Source organism: Alligator mississippiensis, chromosome 3 (genome assembly GCF_030867095.1).
Source record: "Alligator mississippiensis isolate rAllMis1 chromosome 3, rAllMis1, whole genome shotgun sequence".
NCBI classification, from domain to species: Eukaryota; Metazoa; Chordata; order Crocodylia; family Alligatoridae; genus Alligator; species Alligator mississippiensis.
The window spans coordinates 273342666-273352607 of NC_081826.1; the positions used below are offsets into that span (position 1 = coordinate 273342666).

The 9942-nt window shown below is 44.2% G+C and overlaps 1 long non-coding RNA gene across 1 annotated transcript; it reads left to right on the forward strand.

Annotated features, from left to right (window-relative positions):
- The first annotated feature begins 847 nt into the window (after nucleotides 1–847).
- LOC109285267 (uncharacterized) lies at nucleotides 848–1914 on the forward strand. The gene is made up of 2 exons (XR_002092953.2): nucleotides 848–985; nucleotides 1597–1914. It is a non-coding gene; the product is annotated as an uncharacterized LOC109285267 (long non-coding RNA).
- The last annotated feature ends 8028 nt before the right edge of the window (nucleotides 1915–9942 follow it).

Genomic DNA, 9942 nt, shown 5'->3' on the forward strand with positions numbered 1-9942 from the left:
TTAACTATTCTTGTTTTACTCTATTATACCCAAAAATTCTGTAGGTGTACAGAGTCCTTTGAATATTATATTGAAACTTACCTTTTAGGAATTGATTTTGGTATGACAAGTATTTTCTGCTTTGGGTCTAAGTGGCATATTTGCATATATCTGAAGTTCACAAAGGTAAATATAGAATATTGTACAGAACAAATGCTTGACTATTTCCTGAAGAACACATGTACAGTGGTAGAATAGATACATTTCAGGCTTAATTAAACTTAGCCAGTTACATTGTGTTACTTTTGACACAATTACATTTCCCCCTTGGTTTTATTTTCTGGTACATATTAAATTGCTTTCATATGCATTCATATTTGACAAATATGTCATGGGACATTTATTGTCATTTTAAATTACCATACAATTAGGGCAAACAATATAATGTATGTGACTTTTTGGCTCAAGGCCCTCATTCATTATTGGTGTGTTCCATAGCATGTATTATGCATAGCAAGACTCACCCTCGTCATGTCTACTTTTCTTTTGTCTGTATAAATTGACCAAAGATTCAAATCAAGGCAGGGAGATGCCTTGAAAATGAGGTGGAAAATGGGATATGCAGTACTGGATAAAATACTTCAAGGGGGATCTTCTGGAAGAAGAGAATCAGGGATCATCTGCACTATCCATTGGAATACGGGGTATCCAATAACATAGTCCACTTTTGATGTATAAATTAAGGTTTTCTGAACCAGTTCGCTTAGCAGCAACAAAAGATCTTGGTTCTTGGAGTGCTCCGCTTAAGACTGCAGTTTAAGTGCTCCCTTCATCTTAATTCCTGTGGTTTGGGCCTAGATTCAGAAAAATACATCATGCTCCCTTTGAAGCTTGAATCTTCAAGCCAGATAATTCTTTTCATGGAAGGGAAGAAGCAGGAAGTTGGAATATCCTGAAAAGCAGGATGATCATAAGGACAAGACAACAGGACCCTGAACAATAAAATGTGAGGAAACATTTTTGTCTTGTTTAGGGTGAGGGTGAAGGAGGGAAGGGGGGGAGGAGAGAGAGTAAGAGTTCTTATATCTGTTTCAAAGGGAGCATGTAGTCTACATAAATTTGTTCCAGTAATTTCAAGTATGTTGTTGTTCACTGGTCAGCTGAGTCCAGAACTTAGAAGTGGTCTTGGATTCATTAAAATGTTAAATCCAGATATAGTGACATCCACAAGTAATAGTTTTTGGTGTTTCTAGTCTGCTAGAAGGCTCTATACCACCTCAGATATTCACAGCACACTTAAGTAATGCCTTAAGTAATGCCTTGTCTGCCTTAAGTAATGCTTAAGTACTTTACTGTGCTAGAGTGCTCAGCTGATTGCAAGGCTGAGGGTCCAGTGAACTGAATCTTACCAGCTACATTGTAACTCAAGAATGAATGTATCCTAGACATCTGCCTTTGACTTTCAATGTCTAGTCTAGGTCATGCTTATGCACTAGCATGCACTCATTTCCTAAATAAAAGTCAGCAGATAAAACTGATCCTTCTTATGCATACTGAGTAAAGTATAATACTGTATAGTTTTTTCATCTATTGAACTATCCTCTTGCTTTTACAAAGGTCTGTTCCTACTGAGGCAACACTTCATGAGAATTATTACATGGACATTAGCAATCACTCCATTTTTAATCAGATTCCTCCCAAGATACTTTCTAACTGGTAGCCACCACCACTCGAGAATGAAAGGGAATTGTAGTCCAAAGAAGATCATGCTTCATCTATAAAATATTCGGGAGAATGAATAATAAGGCTGGATTTACAAATTGGAACCAATTTGCAAATTTATAGGAACTCAATGGACTTTTTGGCATGCTGCATGTCCCCAAGAAACGCACCTTATTTTAGAAGATTCTAATATAATAAAGGGCTTAGTCTGTCTGCCTGTCCATAATGCTTTTGGTCAACTGCACATACACCACTGAGGGGGCGGGTGGTGATTGTCTGCGCGGGCCTGGGTGGGGAGAAGGAGAAGGTGGGCAGGGCCAGAGGCAGGCACACACGCACCCAACAGCTGACAGGGAGGAAGGTGGGAGGGGTAGTCCCACTGCTCAGTGGAGGAGGTGGAGGTGGGAGGGAGGCGGAGACAGGCAGGGGGTAGAAGTAGGTGCATATGCACCAAACAGCCAGCAGGGAGGGGGAAGCAGCGGGGACAGAAGGGAGTGAGGAGGGGAGGTGGGTAGAAACCCTGCTGCTCAGGGAAGGAGGTGGAGGCAGGTGGGGGGAGGGAGGGAGGGAGTCCCCACCCTGGTGGCTGGAGGAGGAGGCAGTAGCAGGGAGTGTTTGTGGCCAGTCCCAAAGCGGGGGGGGGGGGGGGGGAGACAATGTAAACACTCTTTCATTATTTTAAATCCATCAGTCATGATGGGCAATTGGCTAGTATAGAAATAACTGTTTTCCCAGAGTTATGGCCTATGGCTATCCTTTTATGGCACCACTTCAGTCCTAAATATCCCCCATATCCTTGTTATGGGATAAAATTTGCCAAAAATTGGTGCCAATTTGAGAGAAGCTGTGAAAGGGTTAACACTAAACTGTGCCCCTGACCCCCTCTCATCTTCTTGACAGGAAGAGAGAAGATGGCAATAACATTGCAATACATCTTGTGTCTTTCTCCTTCTGCACCTCCATTCAGTGAAATTCTGGCAAAGGTCAACTTCCCTGCTTAAAATATGCACCCTAATTTTGGAGGACTTCTTTTTGGGAAAAAGGTGTTTGTGGTATGTGAGTAACTATAGGCCCATTAGTCTTACTTCAGTCCTGGGGAAACTTTGAGAAGATCATCAAGGAGCACATCTGTGATGGGCCAGCAGCAGGGATGATGCTCAAGGGCAACCACCTCGGTTTCATTAGGGGCAGGTCCTGTCAGACCAACCCGATTGCCTACAATCAGGTCACAAAAACATTGGAAGCAGGTGTTGTGGTGGATGTAGTCTTTCTGGACTTCAGCAAGGCCTTTGACACTGTCTCCCACCCCATTCTCATCAAAAAACTAGGTGACTGTGGCATTGATGCCTACACAGTCAGCTGGATTGCAAATTGGCTGAAGGATCATACTCAGAGGGTAGTGGTGAATGGGTCTTTTAACATGGAGGGAAGTGGGCAGTGGAGTCCCCCAGGGCTTGGTCCTTGGGCCCACACTGTTCAATTTCTTATTGACGACTTGGACAACGGGGTAAAAAGCAGCCTGTTTAAATTTGCTGATGATATCAAGATTTGGGGTGAGGTAGGCACACTAGTAGGGAAGGACAGATTACAGCAGGACGTGGGGTAAAAGAGGGAAAGGGGCCAGGAGGCTTCCCTGGCTGACCGCAGAAATCCAGGGCAGCCTAAGGGCCAAAAGGGGAGCACACAAAAAGTGGAAACAAGGAGAGATCACCAAAGACGAATATACCTCCTCTGCTCGTGCTTGTAGGGAGGCAGTTAGACGGGCCAAAGCTACCATGGAGCTGAGGATGGCTTCCCAAGTAAAGGACAACAAGAAATTGTTTTTTAGATATATAGGGAGTAAAAGGAAGGCCCAGGGAGGAATAGGACCCCTGCTAAATGGGCAGAAACAATTGGTGACGGACAGGGGGGACAAGGCTGTACTCCTCAACGACTTCTTTGCCTCAGTGTTCTTAAGCGAGGGGCAGGACAAGTCTCTCACTGGGATTGTAGAGAGGCAGCAGCAAGGCACCAGACTTCCATGCGTAGACCCTGAGATGGTGCAGAGTCACTTGGAAGAACTGGATGCCTTTAAGTCGGCAGGCCCGGATGAGCTCCATCCGAGGTGCTGAAGGCACTGGCCGACATCATTGCAGAGCCACTGGCGGGAATATTCAAACACTCGTGGTGCACAAGCCAAGTCCCGGAGGACTGGAAAAGGGCCAATGTGGTCCCCATTTTCAAGAAGGGGAGGAAGGAGGACCCGGGCAACTATAGGCCAGTCAGTCTCACCTCCATCCTTGGCAAAGTCTTTGAAAAAATTATCAAGGCTCACATATGCAAGAGCCCGGCAGGACAAATTATGCTGAGGGGAAACCAGCACAGGTTCGTGGCAGGCAGATCGTGCCTGACCAATCTAGTCTCATTTTATGACCAGGTTACAAAATGCCCGGACACAGGAGGAGGGGTGGATGTCATATACTTAGACTTCAGGAAGGCCTTCGATACGGTATCCCACCCCATACTGGTGAACAAGCTAAGAGGCTGTGATGTGGATGACTACACAGTCCAGTGGGTGGCAAATTGGCTGGAGGTTCGCACCCAGAGAGTCGTGGTGGATGGGTCGGTTTCGACCTGGAAGGGTGTGGGGAGTGGTGTCCCGCAGGGCTCAGTCCTTGGACCGATACTCTTTAATGTCTTCATCAGCGACTTGGACGAGGGAGTGAAATGTACTCTGTCCAAGTTTGCAGATGCCACAAAGCTATGGGGAGAAGTGGACACGCCGGAGGGCAGGGAACAGCTGCAAGCAGACCTGGACAGGTTAGACAAGTGGGCAGCAAACAACAAAATGCAGTTCAACAAGGAGAAATGCAAAGTGCTGCACCTAGGGAGGAAAAACGTCCAGCACACCTACAGCCTAGGGAATGACCTGCTGGGTGGCACAGAGGTGGAAAGGGATCTTGGAGTCCTAATGGACTCCAAGATGAACATGAGCCAGCAGTGTGACGAAGCCATCAAAAAAGCCAATGGCACTTTATCGTGCATCAGCAGATGCATGATGAATAGGTCATGAGTTTTGCTTGTCAGCAGTTTGAGGTGCAGTTTCCCAGAAACCCCTGTACTTATCTCCTTGAAACTTGGCAGGATTTTTGGCCTCAGAAAGAGTTACAATCCCTGCAGTTTTCACCTCACTATGGCTTAACACACACACATGACATGAGTTTTGCTTTCAGAATTTTGAGGTGCAGTTTCCCAGAAACGCCTGCATCTCTCACATTGAAGATTGGCAAGCATTATGCCTGCAGCATAGACTTCCATCCCTGCAAGTTTCATTTGAACCAGCCAAAAAACAACAAAGTTATAGATATTTAATTGATTCCTCATTATACCCTATGGCCGAATCTCCGAATTGCTGAATCTTTTCCTAATTGATTCAGGACCTCTGAACCAATTCAGAAAGCCTAAAGCTTCTAGCAATTTGATTAAGATTTGTAGATTCGGCCTCTGAATTGTCTGAATTATCTCTGAATCCGAATCACGATCCATAGCTTTGCACAGCCCTAACAATTACTATTTGGAAATGTCTGCTGACATCAGTAATAATTTTCTGATGCAAAAAGTTGCATATATCTTGATAATTACTGTTGAAATACAACAAAGAAGATAAACCAATTTAAATTTATCCCAAACACGTAGCAGGAAAAAAGGCACTTTCCAGGGAGAAATTAACAAAATGTAGGTAGATTTCAATTTGTTAGAACAATCATTGAAAATAATTAAAATGTAAATTAGGAGTAATCTTTAATTAGAAAGTCTATTACAGACAGCAGTATCTTTAGCATTAATGATTGCAGATTCCAAATGAAATGTCTACTTTATATGTCTTGAATATCTAAAAATAAAATAGTCCTATCCACTTGTCAATGAAGAGTTCCCATTTGGGGATACTATTGCAGTATGTTAGAGCAAATCAGACAGAAACAAGTTAGAGGATTGGGTAAGGAAATCTTAGGAAAAATTCACTGTTCATAACTGCTCATGCAGGAGGAGGGGTGGATGTCGTATACTTAGACTTCAGGAAGGCCTTCGATACGGTATCCCACCCCATACTGGTGAACAAGTTAAGAGGCTGTGATGTGGATGACTACACAGTCCAGTGGGTGGCGAATTGGCTAGAGGGTCGCACCCAGAGAGTCGTGGTGGATGGGTCGGTCTCGACCTGGAAGGGTGTGGGCAGTGGGGTCCCGCAGGGCTCAGTCCTTGGACCGATACTCTTTAATGTCTTCATCAGTGACTTGGACGAGGGAGTCAAATGTACTCTGTCCAAGTTTGCAGATGCCACAAAGCTATGGGGAGAAGTGGACACGCCGGAGAGCAGGGAACAGCTGCAGGCAGACCTGGATAGGTTGGACAAGTGGGCAGAAAACAACAGAATGCAGTTCAACAAGGAGAAATGCAAAGTGCTGCACCTAGGGAGGAAAAATGTCCAGCATACCTACAGCCTAGGGAATGACCTGCTGGGTGGCACAGAGGTGGAAAGGGATCTTGGAGTCCTAGTGGACTCCAAGATGAACATGAGCCGGCAGTGTGACGAAGCCATCAAAAAAGCCAATGGCACTTTATCGTGCATCAGCAGATGCAGGACGAATAGGTCCAAGGAGGTGATACTTCCCCTCTATCGGGTGCTGGTCAGACCGCAGTTGGAGTACTGCCTGCAATTCTGGGCGCCACACTTCAAGAAGGATGCAGATAACCTGGAGAGGGTCCAGAGAAGGGCCACTCGTATGGTTAAGGGCCTACAGACCAAGCCCTACGAGGAGAGACTAGAGAAACTGGACCTTTTCAGCCTCCGCAAGAGAAGGTTGAGAGGTGACCTTGTGGCTGCCTATAAGTTCATCACGGGGGCACAGAAGGGAATTGGTGAGTATTTATTCACCAAGGCACCCCCTGGGGTTACAAGAAACAATGGCCACAAGCTAGCAGAGAGCAGATTTAGACTGGACATTAGGAAGAACTTCTTCACAGTTCGAGTGGCCAAGGTCTGGAACGGGCTCCCAAGGGAGGTGGTGCTCTCCCCTACCCTGGGGGTCTTCAAGAGGAGGTTAGATAACCATCTAGCTGGGGTCATCTAGACCCAGCACTCTTTCCTGCCTATGCAGGGGGTCGGACTCAATGATCTATTGAGGTCCCTTCCGACCCTAACATCTCTGCATCTATGAATCTGGACAGGTTACAGGGGTGAGCTAACAAAAATAGGATGGGTTTCAATACTGACAAGTGCAAGGTGCTGCATTTAGGCAGTAGGAACCAGCAGCACACTTATAATCTGGGAAACTCCCTTCTTGAGAGCACGGTGGCAGAAAGAGATCTTGGAGTCATTATTGACTCCAAGATGAACATGGGCCGGCAATGTGAGTTCACGGTCAGTAGGGCACTGTACCTTGTCGTGCATCCACAGACGCAACTCAAGCAGGGCCAAGGAGGTCATCCTCCCCCTCTATGCAACACTGGTCAGTCTGCAGCTGAAGTACTGTGTTCAGTTCTGGGCGCTGCACTTCAGGAGGGATATGGACAGCATTAAGAGGGTCCAGAGGAGGGCTACCCACATGATCCAGGGACAGCAGGGAAGACCCTATGAAGAGAGGCTATGGAACCTTACCCTATTCAGCCTTCACAAGAGAAGGCTGAGGGGGGACCTGGTGGCCATCTATAAACTCACCAGTGGGGTCCAGCAGGGTTTAGAAGAGACCCTGTTCCCCCTAGCACCCCCCAGAGTAACAAGGAATAACGGCCATAAGCTGCTAGAGAGTAGGTTTAGACTAGACATCCAAAGGCACTACTTCACAGTCAGGGTGGCTAGGATCTGAACCAACTTCCAAGGGAAGTGGTGCTGGCTCCTACCCTGGGGGTCTTTAAGAGAAGGCTTGATGTCTACCTGGCTGGGGTCATTTGAGCCTGGTTCTCTCTCCTGCCCAGGGCAGGGGGTTGGACTTGATGATCTACAAGGTCCCTTCCGACCCTACTTCTATGAATCTATGGTAGGACTGGAATGGACCTCCTAAGGAATCCCTAGGGAATCCTCAAATTAACACTTCAAAGCCACAAAAAACAATATTGGAAATACCAAGAGCAGTATAACATGCAATGCATACAGCTGGGGAGACAAGCCCTGACCATTGCAATAACAGGGGAGTAGCTGCTCATATTATTATTCATCTACAGATGAATAACAAGCATGATTCAAGACTAAGAAATCTGAGACCACTTTTCAGTGTAACAATTCCCCTGTTGTCTTTTCATTTATAATACACTTTATGACAACTGGTGTTTAAAACAACAATGTAAAATGATATTTCTCAAAAATGCAAACAAGCTAAAAGCCCCAACAAAAAAAATTATGAATGGAAGATGGTGACAAAGTGCGGAGCTGCATAACATTACTATTCCCAGAGGTCCTTTCAAAGGTCCTAGGTACCTCATAAGTGTCACTGAATGACTGAGTTGGGGGCTTTCACTTGTTAGAAATGATTTTTTGTAATTAACCTCTAACTGATCACCTATGATTCCAAGGATAGAGTAGTTGACAATATTTAAACATGCTTGATGCCATTTTGTAGCAAAATGCAAGATTAAAATTCATGTTTTTCACTTTGAGCTGCTCACATTCTTTCATCCACTTCAATTTAAAGGGATACAGTTAATGTAACTTAAAAAATATTGACTAATTTAAAATGAATTACATTTTCTGATAGGGTACCTTATAAATTGTATATCCTGAATATTTTTGCAAAATGTTTTTTAAGGGTTCTTTGCTTCCCAACAAATTTCAGCAAAGGAGAAATTGACTGACATTGAAGTTTATGGATATGCAACAGGGAATATATATATATATAAATTGATTCAGATCTTCTGCATGAAGTCAGAGTGTGACAAGGGCCATTGACTAGTTTCAAAGAGCTGTCAAGGCATTGAGCAATAAAACTAAACTTTTAGAAGACATTTTGTTTCAGTCATAATAATCTTCTGTGTTTAGCTATAAGTAGAATAGGTACAAAAATATCAGGCAGAAATGCCTGCTTTATGGCTTTTGATTAAATAGGGTGTCACATATTTACAGAAGCAGCAGATAAACTGTAGGTGCAGAGATATGACACATTTGTAAACTGACTTTGTTTCATAGTTAATGTCACCTTACACCAACTTAAGTCAGTCTACTTCAGAGTTACCCCTTAGAAAGTGAGGAGTAATTATGTACCTGGTCTAAGCCATACTCATGTACCTATAATATGTTGACTCCCCTCATCAGTTTCATCCTTAGAGCCATTTGCTGGCCAGCCCACCACCTAGCAGCAAGGCTCTATACCACCACCTACTGAAGGCAACTAGCTTGGGGAACTGGTGCCTCCTGAGTCTGGAGGAGCACCAGATCACTGACTAGGGGGTCCCAAACCCTGCCAGCAGCCGATCACTGACCAGGGAGGGGGGGTAGCGACCAATCATTGAGCCAGTGGCGAAACAGGAAGCGCACTTCCACTTGCACTACTAGTTTCACGGCTGGTGCTTCCAGGGGGTACACGGCCATCTCATGGGGTGCACGTGCACCTATGTGCACCCCCTACATGTCACTAATTACATTTACCATGCAGTAAAATTAATCTTAAATTACTCCATAGCAATTATGTTTTGTCCACATCCTATGTCTACTTCTAGGAAACCTTCATAAACATTATATAATTTGCCTTTTGGATTTGGGATATAAAGCAAAACAATATTTTTCTATTTATGTTTGGAAATTCAGTTCCTTTGTTTGAAAGTTATTAGGAAAAGATGGGCCAAATCTCCAGGCTCCTTTCAGTGGTGCTTCAAGACCATATCCTTAAGTAAAGCTAGATCAAAAGTAGCATACTGTTGGTACTTTCCTTTTCATGTTAAAGAGGTGTCTTTGTTTAAGACAGTCCTCTGTGGTTTATAATGATTTTACAGGTATAGTAAAACCTCTTTGAAACTAACCTTGTTTATAACAAAGCCTCATTTTTAACAATGCTAACAGAAGGAATTGATTTTTTTTCATTGTAAAGCAGCAAATTATAGCTCTGTTATAGAGAATACTGTTTTTTAAATGTACTTTTCTCCTCGTTCGTTATACTAAATTGTACCATTTTTTAAAAGAGAAGTAGTTAGCCTAAAGTGAGACAATAGGTAGAGCAAAGTGGCACCTTAGAGACTGATTCAAAGTGGCATGAGATTTCATAGGCAACAACC